The sequence below is a fragment of the Lepisma saccharinum genome, chromosome 12, assembly GCF_977018435.1.
Source record: "Lepisma saccharinum chromosome 12, izLepSacc3.1, whole genome shotgun sequence".
Classification (NCBI taxonomy): Eukaryota; Metazoa; Arthropoda; class Insecta; order Zygentoma; family Lepismatidae; genus Lepisma; species Lepisma saccharinum.
In genome coordinates this window covers 2,322,271-2,340,496 of record NC_139240.1, presented here as the reverse complement: position 1 = coordinate 2,340,496, position 18,226 = coordinate 2,322,271, and positions in this window count along the sequence as shown.

Below are 18,226 nucleotides of genomic sequence, written 5' to 3'. Positions count from 1 at the left end.
ATAACAGTTTTCATTAATTAATTTAGAGATGTATTTTTATTTATTGAGTTAATGATTAGGTTAATTCGTTATTTTTCGCGAAAAGAGGGATCCACAGCTGAAAGAAAATACACAAATTGCATAATTGAGGTCAAGAGTTCGTTTTAACATCACTTTTTGCACACATAGGCTAATCACGACTCGGGATACATTTAAATTGGAATCTGAAACATTATGCGACCTGACTGGAACTCGGAAAATGACACTCCGATTACAAGACGTCGATACATTACCGCTATGGTCTGGCGAACGCCAATAATAATGAGGGGTGACGGAGAGTAGAAAATAAATAGTATTTTTGGGGGTATTTAGTGTTATATTTATACACATACAAACCTAAGAAAATATTTATGTTGATACATGTGTGTGGGAAGGGGGGGGGGGGCGAAGGGAGAAAAGAGAGGAACAGAAAGATATTGGGAGAGATGGGACGAAGAATTGATTATAGAAAATGTTTTATTTGAGGTTCAGTAATAAAAACAATCAAATCAATAATGATTATCTTATAAATACCATATTTATTGTAAATTTGTTTTAGAAATGGGGGCGGGGAGCTGTTTGTTTAAGTACAGTGCAGGATAACAAGTGGAGACACATAGTGGTTCGTATCTCACTTTAAACTGTAGGTCCAGGCCCCATTAGCCTATCTGTTCATAAAGTGGACTTAGAATTCAGTAGGAAAATAACGTCGATCTAGTATTTTTTATTTTAGATGCGTTGAGACCACTAAAATTACCAATTCTTATAATAAGAAACCTGTCCTCATCTTACCATTTTGAAAGAGAGAGAGTTAATTGTATAATTTTTCGTTGTTAATTTCAAAGAAGACTAATTCAAATAGTAACAATGGGGACGAATAAAGCTTACGAAAAGTTTTTGCCACCATGGGGATTTGAACCTACGACCATTAGAGCGACAACCCATTGCGATAACCACTACCCCACGAGTTCGTTCCTTCATACGGCATGATTATAAGTTAAGACCAATTTGTTCAATGTGCATTAGAAATATAATCCCCACCCGCCTCTTTATAAACAACACACCAAAACGCTCCTTTGTAGCAAATGAAATAAAGGTGGTATGAATGTCACAAAACATTTAAGCAAACTCCACTATATTTACGACGCAATCGTTTTACATGGAGAGCCTACAGCTTCGAAAATTGAGGTTGTGGTTTGATTCTAGTTGTAGGATACCCCATAGGTATTGATAAGCCAAGGCTCTAATGTGCACTAGATTGGTTCATTTGTAGTGACATGCTCAGGAATTTGTAAAGAGGTATGTGAATATAAAAATGTATTAATGCTTAGTTTTTAAACAGTGAACTCATATTTTAATATCTCTCTGTCAATCTCACTATCTGACTTAGGAACTTATTAGTATTGCAGGAGTCATACTGACAAGAAATCTCACGTGACAATAACGAGAAATTAGATTTACGGAAGGAATAGATTTCATAGTTTAAAACCTCGAAGGGCCTTGGGCTATCTCCTGACTGTCAATATCGCTTCCACAATCCTACCTATAGTTGTGGAGATCTTCAACTGGCAACGAGGTGACGTTGGTCAGCACGTCGAACCCTCAGCCGTTATAGAAGATATATGAAACCGGGTTACACCAGTCAATCGTAGCTACCCAATTTCCTCACGATGGTGGGTTGCCGCCGGTCCTATACACATAGCAGGCCGAGAACCCAGGACAACTCGAATCCATGCCGTCCCGCTGCAGTTGGAGTCCAAAACACAGTGTTAGACCGCACTGCTACGGAGGAGGAGAGTTTTCATATTTTATTTCTTATAAATGTCGACAATACATTAAATCTATTACGCACCAAAAATTAGTGGAAAAAATAGCCGGTTCTATAAGAGATTCGAACCTTCGATCTTCACTCAACTAGGCCGCTATTTTTATCAATTTCCCATTTTCTCACTCAATAACCTTCGTCGAACGTTAACGTTTATCTTAAGAATCGTTAGCAATCTTGTAAACCTTATTAACCTATCTGCTGTCTATCACAAATTTATTTTACAACCTGGAGTAGATTTTGATGTCTGCAATTTAGAACTTGACTTTCGTGGTAAGTAATTCTCTACCGTCTACTATAATAAATAAACCAAAGTCTACATATCTCATATTTTGTAAATACGAAATATCATTGTTAAATGTTACAACCGATTTCTCATTAGTACCGTTAGTTCCGATAATATTGTATGTAGTGTTTGAATTTGAATTGAATTTATGGGTGTATCAGCACTTAGGCTATTTTGCACCTGTCACTTTATATGGGGTCCAGCTCCTTAGCAGAACAAAAATAACGTAAGTAACGTCCTGTTGTAACTAAAATATTAAAATATTCTGAATTCGGTTAAAAGCTGAGGCTGTAAAGAGGCACTCAGCACCCACAAGGACCAAACACAGGACAACACAGAAAATTATACTGGCCATGGGGCCAGTCGCCAGAGCCTCGTTCGTCTGCAAAACTGAAGTCCTGGGTGTACTACGTGGAAGCAACAATTGGGTGTACATACTTCGTGGAAGGTCATCCCTTACACCCTTGTAGTGTGTTTAGCTCAGCATGTCAGCTGTAAATATAGCTTTTTATTCCTCCTCACTAACAATTTGTTTTTATATCTATTTAAAATCTAAACCAACCTCACTTCCATGTAGTACACCCTGAACTGCATTTTGCAGACTAACGAGGCTCTGGTGACTGGACCTACTGTTAGTATAATCTTCGTAGGACTGTGTGCGTGTTGTCCTGTGTTTTGTCCTTGTTTGTGCTGGCTGTCCCTTTACAGGCTCAGCTTTTAACCCAGGTAAGGATATTTTAGTTTTCAGACACGCTTTTATTTTTGTCATGATAAGGGGCTGGGCCCCATATAGGGTGACGGGGTCCAGCCCCGTGCATCAAAACCCTAAGTTTTGATGCACACAAATTGTAATTCAAATTTAAAAAATCTTAACGTTTCAAAACACCTATTGATCTACTGAAACCAGTACAGTAGAGAAACTGCAAGTGAAATTAATTTATTCAGTATAGCGTATAATATGTTAAGCTTAATATTTTGGCTGTAAATATGAATTTCATTCCCCCTTATTATTTCTTGCATTTATATCTTTTTGAAAATATTAACACAGTAGATGTTTCAAAACACCTTTTGATCTACTGAAAACAGTAGATAAAAAGTTTCAGAGGAGTAAGTAGAGACGAGACATGAAATAATACCCAAAGAAGTCAACCATTATGAATTTATGTTACATACTTTTTTATTTCACTTTCCAAAACCTAGGAGCTCGAAATAATACATGCCATGAGATTTACTAGACAGTCTGCTTTTCTGTGATTGATTCGTCGTGCCCAGTCGGGGATTATTACCGTTCAAGGTAAAAGGGGAAGGGGAAGAAATCCACCACAGGACCATGACGTATGAAGTAACATGATCACAGACATCCAATACAACTGATAAGGGTTCACCTGACCTTGTAAATGTGGGAAACACGTTTCACGCTGGTTTCCAGAATGCTGTGGCTATATCGGAACTAACGGTCGAATGAGAAATCGGTTGTAACATTTAACAATGACATTTCGTATTTACAAAATATGAGATATGTAGACTTTGATTTATTTATTATAGTAGACGGTAGAGAATTACTTACCACGAAAGTCAAGTTCTAAATTGCAGACATCAAAATCTACTCCAGGTTGTAAAATAAATTTGTGATAGACAGCAGATAGGTTAATAAGGTTTACAAGATTGCTAACGATTCTTAAGATAAACGTTAACGTTCGACGAAGGTTATTGAGTGAGAAAATGGGAAATTGATAAAAATAGCGGCCTAGTTGAGTGAAGATCGAAGGTTCGAATCTCTTATAGAACCGGCTATTTTTTCCACTAATTTTTGGTGCGTAATAGATTTAATGTATTGTCGACATTTATAAGAAATAAAATATGAAAACTCTCCTCCTCCGTAGCAGTGCGGTCTAACACTGTGTTTTGGACTCCAACTGCAGCGGGACGGCATGGATTCGAGTTGTCCTGGGTTCTCGGCCTGCTATGTGTATAGGACCGGCGGCAACCCACCATCGTGAGGAAATTGGGTAGCTACGATTGACTGGTGTAACCCGGTTTCATATATCTTCTATAACGGCTGAGGGTTCGACGTGGTGACCAACGTCACCTCGTTGCCAGTTGAAGATCTCCACAACTATAGGTAGGATTGTGGAAGCGATATTGACAGTCAGGAGATAGCCCAAGGCCCTTCGAGGTTTTAAACTATGAAATCTATTCCTTCCGTAAATCTAATTTCTCGTTATTGTCACGTGAGATTTCTTGTCAGTATGACTCCTGCAATACTAATAAGTTCCTAAGTCAGATAGTGAGATTGACAGAGAGATATTAAAATATGAGTTCACTGTTTAAAAACTAAGCATTAATACATTTTTATATTCACATACCTCTTTACAAATTCCTGAGCATGTCACTACAAATGAACCAATCTAGTGCACATTAGAGCCTTGGCTTATCAATACCTATGGGGTATCCTACAACTAGAATCAAACCACAACCTCAATTTTCGAAGCTGTAGGCTCTCCATGTAAAACGATTGCGTCGTAAATATAGTGGAGTTTGCTTAAATGTTTTGTGACATTCATACCACCTTTATTTCATTTGCTACAAAGGAGCGTTTTGGTGTGTTGTTTATAAAGAGGCGGGTGGGGATTATATTTCTAATGCACATTGAACAAATTGGTCTTAACTTATAATCATGCCGTATGAAGGAACGAACTCGTGGGGTAGTGGTTATCGCAATGGGTTGTCGCTCTAATGGTCGTAGGTTCAAATCCCCATGGTGGCAAAAACTTTTCGTAAGCTTTATTCGTCCCCATTGTTACTATTTGAATTAGTCTTCTTTGAAATTAACAACGAAAAATTATACAATTAACTCTCTCTCTTTCAAAATGGTAAGATGAGGACAGGTTTCTTATTATAAGAATTGGTAATTTTAGTGGTCTCAACGCATCTAAAATAAAAAATACTAGATCGACGTTATTTTCCTACTGAATTCTAAGTCCACTTTATGAACAGATAGGCTAATGGGGCCTGGACCTACAGTTTAAAGTGAGATACGAACCACTATGTGTCTCCACTTGTTATCCTGCACTGTACTTAAACCAACAGCTCCCCGCCCCCATTTCTAAAACAAATTTACAATAAATATGGTATTTATAAGATAATCATTATTGATTTGATTGTTTTTATTACTGAACCTCAAATAAAACATTTTCTATAATCAATTCTTCGTCCCATCTCTCCCAATATCTTTCTGTTCCTCTCTTTTCTCCCTTCGCCCCCCCCCCTCCCACACACATGTATCAAAATAAATATTTTCTTAGGTTTGTATGTGTATAAATATAACACTAAATACCCCCAAAAATACTATTTATTTTCTACTCTCCGTCACCCCTCATTATTATTGGCGTTCGCCAGACCATAGCGGTAATGTATCGACGTCTTGTAATCGGTGTGTCCTTTTCCGAGTTCCAGTCAGGTCGCATAATGTTTCAGATTCCAATTTAAATGTATCCCGAGTCGTGATTAGCCTATGTGTGCAAAAAGTGATGTTAAAACGAACTCTTGACCTCAATTATGCAATTTGTGTATTTTCTTTCAGCTGTGGATCCCTCTTTTCGCGAAAAATAACGAATTAACCTAATCATTAACTCAATAAATAAAAATACATCTCTAAATTAATTAATGAAAACTGTTATTACACCCAAACCACTATTTTATCGTAAATGTAAATGAAATGTCATCTCACGTAGTGAAAACAATGTGAAAATTGTTCTAAGGAGTGATATATGATTGTCAAACACATACATGAATACATATATTAAGTTCGTGAACTATAATTGGGACAATTTAATACTAATTTGAAACGATTAAAGTCAATTAAAGCGACAAATAAACTTTTGCGCAATCTTTCTGCCGATTCGCATTATTGAAACAATATTTAACCAATGGGGACGTTATCTCATATTTGAAAATGCTGCATTGGTTGAATTTCCTGTGGACAAGACCGTGAGCACGCCTCCTGCTCCGCTGAATCGAACTTCACTCTGATTGGAGGATCGTATATTTCACAACACTTCCTTGTTTCAGAGCTACCAACATAATTTCGTAAGACGTTGGACTTAGAAAAATTCCATGCGACAGATTTTTTGAACATGACTGTACCATACAACCAGTGTCCATCTCCTTTCCTCCCACCATCGGCTCATCAAGTCCAAAGTCTGAAATTAAATCCCGCTCCCGTCAATAATTCACACGCAATGTATCATGTACCGAGCTCTGACAGTGCTCACTGCGCGGCGCCACCAGCCGTAGCCACAGTGGAACACGCTCAAAGTGCTACCTCTAGTGATGAAATAAATAAAATTTCGTCACAAATGTCGAACATAGCCCTCTTTTCACAGGAACAAATGAACACAGCGTCTCTTTTTAATTTTTGCTCAAATGTTTTGGAATTTGCGAAAACGGCTAATCAAAACGCACATGACAGAGGGAACAGAGCTCACAGCAAAGGGAATAATAACTCCTCTTCCTACAGGGGTAATAATAATTATAGAGCTAATCATAGAGGAAATTTTAGATCCAACTCTCGAGGCCAATTCAGAGGTAATAATAATAATAGGTTTCAACGTCGAGATCAGACTCGCAATATGGGTAATCGCGACGATGCATATACATCAGCCTTTAAGTTCTGTGGTCGCTATAATCACGAGAGCGATAACTGCTTTTACAAGCCACAAAGAGACAGTAGTTTAAACTAAAATCATCTTCGACTTGCAGGAACGAAAGGAGGATAATAGTAGATTAGACAAAGTTCCTATCATTGAGAGAAATGGTCTATATTTTATCAATAGTAGCATACAAGGGAAAGAAGTAGATTTACTTATTGACGTGGGTTCCCAAATATCCATTTATCCCTCCCACCTCCTTCCTACTGAAAGAAAAACATACAAGGTGAAGTCCACAATCCAAGGTGTATCCGGATCGAAACTGAGTGTGTCTGAAATTGTAGTTCTTCCTATCATAATTGGAAAGCGTAAATATTCGCACCCATTTAGAATTGTAGATTCAACAAACGTCCCTCCCCTTTTAGGAAATGACTTTTTGCGAACGCAGAGGCGCGAAATGTCGTTAAAAGACAACACAATCACTCTTCATCATTTAGGACGTACTCCAAATTATAGTATTTTGAGGTCAAAGTACAAGACTCACCAGGTGTCGCATGACATATTTACCCAAATTGAAAATGTAAATGTATATGAGGGAAAAGCTACCCTTTCAAACACAATTCAGTTAAGTCCACGAACAAAAACTTATATCAATTTGAAACTCACCACTACGACACCTAACACCCCTAAGCCTGTACTTTTTACCCCATCTGCTTCCCTTATGACCCAGCATCCAATAGTCCTTCCCAATGCTACAGTAAACCCTCAGTCACCTGTAATTCCCAAAGACAACCCTATAGAATAGATTAATCCAGACATGAAAGATTATGATGATGATAATGATGCACTATTCTTTCATCAAGTATTTCATGCACAAGCAGCAGATTTTGATATTAGTTCAGAACAACGTAAAGACCCCTATTTAAGAGACATTATTGACGTTTTAGAAAACAAAGACATAGCTAGTCGGGGTGTAAGGGGTACCTTCCACGTAGGCGCCCAAATGTCAACCTCACTTCCACGTAGTGCACCCTGGACTAAGGACTAACGAGGCTCTGGCGACTGGCCCCATGACCAGTATAATTTTGTTTGTATTGTCCTGTTCTTTTGTCCTTATGTGTGCTGAGTGCCCCTTTACAGCCTCAGCTTTTAACAGAAGTCAGAACATTTTAAGATTTTTAGTTACGCAACGTTAGAGTTGTTATTTGTCATGATAAGGGGCTGGCCCCCGTATAATGTGACGGGAGCAAAAATAGCCTTAGTGCTGACGCTCCCAAAATTTTAAATTCAAATTCAACATAGCTAGTCATCCTAAGCTAGAGAAAATTTCGTATTCTTATGTACTCAAAAATGGAGTCTTATACAGGACTAATATAATCAAATATGGTTATCCGGATAGACTTTGTATTCCCCGTGCATTAAGAAATCAAGTTTTCGATCTTATTCATGCACACAAAATGAATGGAAGTCACCAAGGTGCACAAAAGTCATATAATTTAATGCTTATGCGCTACTTTTCCCCTAATATGAAGAAATTTGTGTACGATAAGGTTCGACATTGCATCCCTTGCCAGATCTCAAAGAAACCACAAGGTTCTAAACCACATACGCTGCAAACATTTCAACCAACCCAAATTCCTTTCCAACGAATTCATATTGACGTTTGTGGACCATTAGTCTCTTCTAAAACGCACAAATACAAATATTTTCTATCAGTAGTTGATAGTTGTACAAGATACGTCATTACAGCTCCTTTGGCTTATCATGATGCACAAAACATACCAACAGCTTTAGTTGAGAAAGTGTTTTTTTAGTCCATGGCATCCGGGAAACGATCTATTTAGATCGTTCAACACCCAATTCAAGTTTACTCTTACGAGAGTTAGCTAATATTACAGGCGTACAACTAAAATATGTAGATACTTGTGCACATTTCACGAATGGGTTAGATGAGAGTTCATTTAGTTACTTAAAGAAAGTTATGAGAGTTATTGTGTTAGAGAAAAGGGCTTCGTGGTGTGACTATTTAGCTAGTGCATTGTTCAGCCACAACATTACAATCCATTCTGGATCCCTCCAGAGCCTGTATTTTACTTTGTTTGGATACAACCCAAGGATTTTAGCAGACGCAGTCCTTCCTTCGAACCCCGACAATGTCTCCCAGACGAACGCACAAAGACTAGAACTCCTGACATCCATACGTAAGACCGCACATGACAACTTACACAAGCGTTACGAACAGCAGAAAAAGTACACAGAGCGCACTTCTAGGCAAATACAGTACTCACCAGGACAACATGTGTGGATTCTAGATGCCACTCCGACTCCAGGCGTGCCAAAAGCCTTTGCGTCCTCTTATAAGTATAAAGGAACTATTCTTCGCAAAGTTAACGAGAATTCCTATGAAGTCATTTTCATCGACGGTAGGAGTAAACAAAAGACTGACACGATTACTGTTTCTAGACTCAAAGCCCGCTACGACTAGTGCCATAAAAACCCCACTAACATATACGCTAACATTCATTACCACTCCACTCCGTTATCACTCTCTTTAGCCTCCTCGCTACGTACATTGCACATGCTAACATCCCATGATCCAGCATTTTCTCACGCTCATCCACTCCCCCCCTTTCTTCACTTCCCGTGCTCGCACTGCACTTCTTCGTTAGAACGAACTCATTTTTATTTTTAACAAGACCAGGATTACAGAATGTTATCTCAATCGTCGGAACATTTATAATACATCTCTTGCCTAATAATTAATTTCTACTGATATTTTAATCTTATTTTATATTTTGCGATTAAACGCATAGTAATAGTCAGAACATATCACTTAGCTGATTTGACTAATAAGTACTTAGCGCGTTTATGATTCTAACTAGCAAACAATTTTTTTCCCCATTTGCTGGTACATATACGCTCAAATGAAAAAAAAGTACAAAGAAAGAAAGAAAGAACTAAGATAGAACAAGATGAATGATTTAAAGAACAAATGAACTGCGTAGAACTAGCTGAACTTTTTGACTTTTTGGCCATAGGAATTTTTATTTACGCTTAGGTGTAACGCGAACTGCTTCTTTGAAAGCTGCAATGCACTAAATATGTTAACAAAGCATATAATAAATATAAGCAAATGTTCCCACTCTCTCCTTTAATTTTATAGTTCAAATATTGATAGCATACAACATAGTATAGCTTATATCCCATGAAATTAAAACCTACTCTCTTTTTCCATGAACTTTCTATAAACATATTACTTACTCTTTTTCACTTTTTCAATTTTTTTTATTAGCAGCGAATCGAAGGCGCTTAATCCTTTGACCACAATACACGTAAAAATTATTGCAATTGTTTTTATATACGACATTTACACATATTACAGAAGGAAATGTCTCGTAATCACTTAGTTCGTTCTATTATCGCTGAACTCCCCTTTCTTTTCTTATTTCATTCCCGGCTAAGCCCGCTATTCCAACACCAACTCCCCCCCATTCCCCCCCGGCGAATTTTCATCATGTAAACCTGTCACTCATAAACAGGCCCCCTTAAAAACTCTACGTCATATAAACAACAATGCCCCTTCGCCGTCACTACCATCAGATATTACCTCCCCTTCCCCCCACAATAATTCCCAAGTTTTATATGAAAGTCCTTTTTCTGTCGACTTTATCACCCGACATCATTTATTATAACTCTGCTCCATTATGGGGTGTAAGGGGTACCTTCCACGTAGGCGCCCAAATGTCAACCTCACTTCCACGTAGTGAGTGCACCCTGGACTAAGGACTAACGAGGCTCTGGCGACTGGCCCCATGACCAGTATAATTTTGTTTGTATTGTCCTGTTCTTTTGTCCTTATGTGTGCTGAGTGCCCCTTTACAGCCTCAGCTTTTAACAGAAGTCAGAACATTTTAAGATTTTTAGTTACGCAACGTTAGTGTTGTTATTTGTCATGATAAGGGGCTGGCCCCCGTATAATGTGACGGGAGCAAAATAGCCTAAGTGCTGACGCTCCCAAAATTTTAAATTCAAATTCTAGTCTAGTCATCGCCATGAATTCTACTGGATGGATTCATCATGACGACCTCTTGCCTGTCTGTGCTTCCGAGCGAGAGATCTAGGCTCATCGCAGAGTACGACGACGATCTTGTGGAATTCCAGCACCAAAAGGACCCAATCCTGTCTGGGGGTGTAAGGGGTGACCTTCCACGTAGTACACCCAAATGTCAACCTCACTTCCACGTTAGTGCACCCTGGACTAAAGACTAACGAGGCTCTGGCGACTGGCCCCATGGCCAGTATAATTTTGTTTGTATTGTCCTGTTCTCTTGTCCTTATGTGTGCTGAGTGCCCCTTTACAGCCTCAGCTTTTAACGCAAGTCAGAACATTTTAATTTTTTTTAATTATGCAACGTTAGAATTGTTATGTGTAATGATAAGGGGCTGGACCCCGTATAATGTGACGGGAGCAAAATAGCCTAAGTGCTGACGCTCCCAAAATTTTAAATTCAAATCAAATCAAATCAATCCTGTCTGGACCACTTGGCTGATCTTTTTCCATCTTCCCGGACGCGATGCAGAACTGGAGCGCTTTGCTCAGGACGTCTCTTGACCCGAAGCGCCATCGCAAACTTGAATTCCAGACTACGATTCACATGACGTCACGGCGACCTACATCGGCAAGGCTCCTCCCACTCAGTGCGTACTGCCCTTGTTTACCTACTATCATGTGATACGCATCGTCCTTTGTCATTGGCTGAAAGTGTGTTCCAGTTCCATCAAATACCGTCAGGCACACACAATTAGTACACAAATATGTCGTTTACAGCGCCAAAGTTTGTGACCACGGGTATTGCCAATATTTTAGTGGATTTCAATTCTCACGCCATGTGCGAGATAAAAGTGTTCGTTAAGTGTTTTATTGTCTGCTGCAAAGAACGTCCCGCCTATGGCGACATGACGTCTGCAGGCGTTGCCATGGCAGCATTACCTCAATGACCCGCCCAACCTCGTGTGTGTTATTCAGTATGTACTTTGAACTCCGCAAACAGTAAACATAACCACTTGCGTGGTGCGGCGTTCTTTTGCTGAGTAATGACCTGTGTTTTTTTCTGTTATCGTGCTGTCATGTTTACTTCAAAGCTAATTGAATGTCAAACCTCTACGCTTATTTTTATATATGCCTCCAGACTTCGTTATTGGTGCTCGTACTCTTTGAGTACACAAGAGGCTTTGACCTACAGTTTTATTTTTTTTCTCTCAACGGTGTTTGGTGCTACGATTTTTTTTTGATGATATGACTATTTTGGTGATCTCAATTTTCTTATGGTGATGTGAATTCTTATGGTGAATGGATTGATGTATTGGTTTTCTACGGCTTTTTGATATGTTAATAAATGATAATTTTTAAATATAATCTCCTCCGGAGAAGGTAGTCGACCATCACAGATTGGTTCGATTAACTCAACAAGGGGAATGTAGAGATATGGAGATTATTAAACCGAGAAAACCTCGTCATGTTAATATTCACACTTGTTTATTTCCTGGAATTGTCCGACCAGCGGGTGATCCCAAGAATGCGCTAACTTGTAATTCCGTTAAACAAGGAACTGAAAGGCAAACGCGTGGATCAAAACAAGATCTAGCGCGTTCGAAAGGTTTAACAACCTTTCGAAGCCTAAGATGATAAAAGGGAGCTCACTCCCTGAGCTCGCTCTCAATTGAACTACGCTTATCATCAACGCTCACATGGATAATTAGTCTGATTACTTACAACACATTAACACTACTGAACTACGACGATGGAACACGGAGTTACCGCTGCCTAGCATGCTACAAGTCGCAAGGGATTGCTCGGTTTGGTGAGCCAAGGGTCGAAGGATAGAACCTTGGCACCTGTCACGATTCGGTCTGCAAGAAGCATCTGGACAAGAACATCACACACCTACCAGGTATGAACAAGCGTGAATAGCCTTTACATCAACTTTCCATATTTCTACCCTCCTAATCGGAGCAGGTTCAGCCAACAGATACAATTAAGCTCTACCTAAATGTATAATTGAAACTTCCCTGTGACCTCAGATCCCAGGTAAAACGGGATTACAACAATATATTCAACCAATTGTTGCTCCACAGCAGGACTTAGTGTTGTTCCTTTTCTAGTTTGCCGGTTTCACACAATACCCGTTAACACCCTTGCTCTTAACGTGTTTCTCGGAACATTTAATCTTTTGGCCGCAGTTGCAAGAGGTATTTTGTTTTCTGTTACTTCCTTTATCGCAGTCGCTATATCCTCTGGCTTTCTCTTGCCATCAATTTTTATATATTGCTATGTTCGAGGCATTTCCGACACCTGAAAGAGAAACAAAACTTTTGTAGACGAGACATTGCCGAAAATTGCTAGATTCGGGACATTTCGACATGTCGAGATATCCCCATAGCATGGTTTTGGGTTACATTTTTTCCAACTAGATGGCAGCATTGCCCCTTATGAACGTGCACACTTCTTTAGAGCAGACAGCGATATTCACCAGTGTTTGGCCCTTCCACCGTCCACTTTGTAAATCTAATGAAATAACACACATCGGTAAAATATACATCAGTTTTCAATGCTTTTCTTATAGTACGGTCTTTAGACACTATTACTTACTCACCAGAAAGAGTTTCAGATGGTATTTCTCCCCCCCCCAAATCAGGGGATTTCAACCGTCGACAAACAATTGTGCATACAGACCTTGAAGCACTTCTGAGTTGTGCTTTTCGACCATTAACTAGGTGGCAGCACATGCTTGAGAGGGTTTTTTCTTAAAGTGTCGGGATCTCCCAAGTGTCGAGATGTCCCTGAATGACCCTAATTAAGAGAGCTGCAAATTTTTATAGGAACACATTATAATGTAATAATCGCAAAAATACATTAATATTGTAAGAAAAGAAAATAAATTTGTTTTTGTTGTCCAAAAACAATGACATCATGGGGTGTAAGGGGTGATTTTCCACGTAGTACACCCAACTGTCAACCTCACTTCCACGTTAGTACACTCTGGACTGCGTTTTGCAGACGAACGAGTCTCTGGCGACTGGCACTCTGGCCAGTATAATTTTGTGTGTGTTGTCCTGTTTTTGTCCTTGTGTGTGCTGAGTGCCCCTTTACAGCCTCAGCTTTTAACGGAAGTCAGAACATTTTAAGCTTTTACGATTTTACTTATGCAACGTTCGAGTTGTTCTTTGTAAAGATAAGAGGCTGGACCCCGTATAATGTGACGGGTGCAAGATAGCCTTCGTGCTGACGCACCCAAAATTTTAAAATCAAATCAAACAATGACATCATTTGCCCCCGTCTTGCCCCGAGCATGGGGCAGAACGGGGGTGGTAAGGACAAGTAATTATAGAAACATATAAAACTAGTGGAAATGCAGAAAAAACAAGTGTGCTCTATATTTATTTAGTTTTAAGTGACTATAAAGGTTTAACTACAGTTTTCATTGATTATGTCCTTTTCTAAAGCCTATTCAGAAAATTCACACACTAGGACAGTCTCATCATCTTCGCTATCAATTCCCGCACAGGAATTGTGTGTCCATTTTTTGCACATGGAACAAGCAACCCAACCTTCAACTGACTGTGAGTAAAAGTCACCGCAATATAAACATTCACAGTCAGGACAATCCTCAGAATGACTGTCGTAAGTTGAGGGTACTCTCTTCAGCTCCTTCTTTTTTCCCTTTATCTTCAGGCACTTACCTTTGTAATATAATTAAGCCTTGTTTCCATATTGAAACCAATAAGTCGCTGACCAAGGCAGTTTATTAAGGTAAAAACACTTAACACGTAACGTTTCGACCCTGTAGCAGGGTCTTCCTCAGACGAAGAACTAAACTAAAATGATGAAATAAACTACACACAGAAAGATTACATACACATAGCAGGGTCACAAGCCACACAACAACAAATCAAGTTGACAGTCCTTATCTAGGAAGATTTCTGCAAAGGAATTAAACATATCACCTCCTGACAGTTGTTGACTAATGGGTCTACTACACTGACAGGTGATTGGCAGGTCAAGATCAGCAAGAGTCTAAGAACCACCTGCTCACCACTCCCCCACCCCTCCTGCCTTTCTGGTTATGGGTGAATACCTCCTCCTCTGGTCTTCTTCTTTTCTCTTCTTTCTTCCTTCTTCATACTTCTTTTTTCTTCATTCCTTTTCTTCATCCTTTCAACTTTCTCTAACACACTCTTCCATTCCTTGTTTATCTTGAGCCCTCCATTCCAATTCATGATGTCTTCTCCTTTCTTTTCTATTTCTTTGGCCTCCTTCCATTTTCTCACTAGTTCTCTCTTCTCTTTTCCTATTCGCCTAGCTGAATCCCATTCAACTTCATGTCCTGTTTCTCTAGAGACAGGAATGCCATATTCAAACACACTAGAGAAACAGGACATGAAGTTGAATGGGATTCAGCTAGGCGAATAGGAAAAGAGAAGAGAGAACTAGTGAGAAAATGGAAGGAGGCCAAAGAAATAGAAAAGAAAGGAGAAGACATCATGAATTGGAATGGAGGGCTCAAGATAAACAAGGAATGGAAGAGTGTGTTAGAGAAAGTTGAAAGGATGAAGAAAAGGAATGAAGAAAAAAGAAGTATGAAGAAGGAAGAAAGAAGAGAAAAGAAGAAGACCAGAGGAGGAGGTATTCACCCATAACCAGAAAGGCAGGAGGGGTGGGGGAGTGGTGAGCAGGTGGTTCTTAGACTCTTGCTGATCTTGACCTGCCAATCACCTGTCAGTGTAGTAGACCCATTAGTCAACAACTGTCAGGAGGTGATATGTTTAATTCCTTTGCAGAAATCTTCCTAGATAAGGACTGTCAACTTGATTTGTTGTTGTGTGGCTTGTGACCCTGCTATGTGTATGTAATCTTTCTGTGTGTAGTTTATTTCATCATTTTAGTTTAGTTCTTCGTCTGAGGAAGACCCTGCTACAGGGTCGAAACGTTACGTGTTAAGTGTTTTTACCTTAATAAACTGCCTTGGTCAGCGACTTATTGGTTTCACTTACCTTTGTTTTTTCCATTCTTAATTGTATTCTCATCCTTAAATAGTCTTTTCCTTGCTCGTTCTTCTTTGGCAAATATATTTTCCTTTTTCCTTATAAGCGGCCCCCTCCATGTAGGACTGCCTTGATGGGGCGAGGGGGCTTAGTAGGGAGGCCATTTTCATTTCATCATTCCACCCATTCTTCACATCCATATCTCAAGTTTTCACCATTCCATCACGTCATTCATCTCCATATCTTTGACCTCCCTATAACTAAGGAGGCCATTTTCATCTCATCATTTCAGTCATTCTTCACATCCACATTTCACGTTTTCACCATTCCATCACGTCATTCATCTCCATATCTTTGACCTCCCTATAACTAAGGGTCCTGCTAGAGGAGACAACCTCGATAAAAAAACCTATCCCAAGGTGTGAGTTGCACGTGCTGATGGGACAGTGTTGGCTGCAGTGGTAGGTGCAGTCGCGAACGTGGCCTCTGGGATTTCGGTTTGGTCCTCGAGTAGCCTCCATTTTTGGGGGTAGGTTTTCTCCGGCATAGAGGGCATGTCGAGGCGACGATTTATTGACTCCGCTATATAAAATTATTTTGTATATGGGTACAAAAAACAACTCAAACGGGGGAAAACCCCCAAAACGAGCGCGGCCTTCGAGCCCGCTTCAAATGTTGGAAAAGACAAAGTAACGTGCCACGTTATCTTGTAATTAGTACTAGTCAGAAGACCGACAATGAATCTTCAATGACCAAGAAAAATGGAGCTCCTACATTGAAGGACTTGTCACCGTACCTTACCAAGAAACAGCTAGACTACGCCGCTGGTTCAGATGTACCAGAATTAAAAAAGCTGAGAAACGGGAGTCTACTTATCCAGACCAGCACAGATCGCCAGACCAATAAACTTTTAAAGCTAAGATCTTTGGGCGAGTTACCTGTTAATGTTGAACCTCATCATCAACTTAACAGTAGTAAAGGTGTGATTCGCCACTGGGATCTGCTAAATGCTGAGGAGGAAGAGATTCTTGAAGCACTCTCAAACAAACATGTCGCCGCAGTGCAGCGAATAAAGACGCGAAAGTCCGGAGAACTTGTAGCAACTGCTTCACTTAATTTAACGTTTCGAACGACCACTCTCCCAGATAGGGTACGGGCTGGATATTTGATACTGAATGTCCGGCCGTACATCCCTAACCCGATGCAGTGTTTCAAATGCCAGCACTTTGGGCACACTCGGCCCTCCTGCAAGGCCACTACCGCCCTTTGTGGTAAGTGTAGTCTGCCTGATCATGGGACCGAACCTTGTTCTTCTGGTCCCAAATGCATTAATTGCCAAGGCGAGCACCCAGTCTGGCATCGTGACTGCCCCTCTTTCCAACAAGAGAAGAAAATCAGAGAGTTGGTCGTCACAGAGAAAATCTCCGCTGGTGAAGCAAAACAACGTCTCCGTGAAAGTATACGCACCATTTACCTGTGCCATTCGCTACAGTTGCTGCAGCTGCTCTTACCCGTCGCAGTGTAGGTGTACAACCCAGCGACGTGTCCACTCAAACAACAACGCTTCCCGTAGTAGCTCGCCCTGCTTCGAGGAAACCTACAACCACACCTCGCTTCACAGAGAAGAAGTTCAAGCAGGTACACACAAAGGAATATTTCCTAAAGTCCAGTAGCTCTCCAGTCAGGGCAGCATCGACCACTCTGAAACTTAAACCGCAGCTGAAAGTTGCCCGGCAGGCGCTAAAAGCACCCGCCCCCTACTCCCCCTTCATCCCCCTCGCCCTCTGTCCTTACCCGACGACATGATACAGCACGAAGCCGCGGATGAAGAATTTATCAAGGTGACAGGGCCTAGAAATAAAGTACGCCTCAAAAGGTAACTATAATACCTCCAGCTATTGCTTATTGTGTCCAATGGAACCTTAATGGTTTCCGTAAACATCTCGAGGAACTGCAAATTCTAATATCTGAATTTGACCCTGCCATCATATGTCTCCAAGAGACACATTTTCGTCCAAATGAATCAGTGATTCTGAACGGATACACGCTTTACCGCACCGACAAGCTTCCTGAGGTGGTCGTGCACATGGTGGTGTTGCAATCGGTGTTCGAGATACCATTCACTCAACGCCAATCTTTCTCACCACTCCCTTCCAAGCTTGATTGATTGATTGATTGAAGTAAAATTTCTGGGTGCGTCGGCACTTAAGGCCATTTCGCACCCTTCTATGTATACAGGGAAATGTCCCCTTATCTAAAATTCTGACTTAATTTTAAAAAAGGGGTGTAGATAGCCCCTTGGGAAAAAGTAAAAGTGCAAGGTTGTAAAAAGACCTGCACGAGACAAACACGACACATTAAAAAGTCAGAACAAACTAAAAACCTCCTTACAGACGGTGGAAGAGT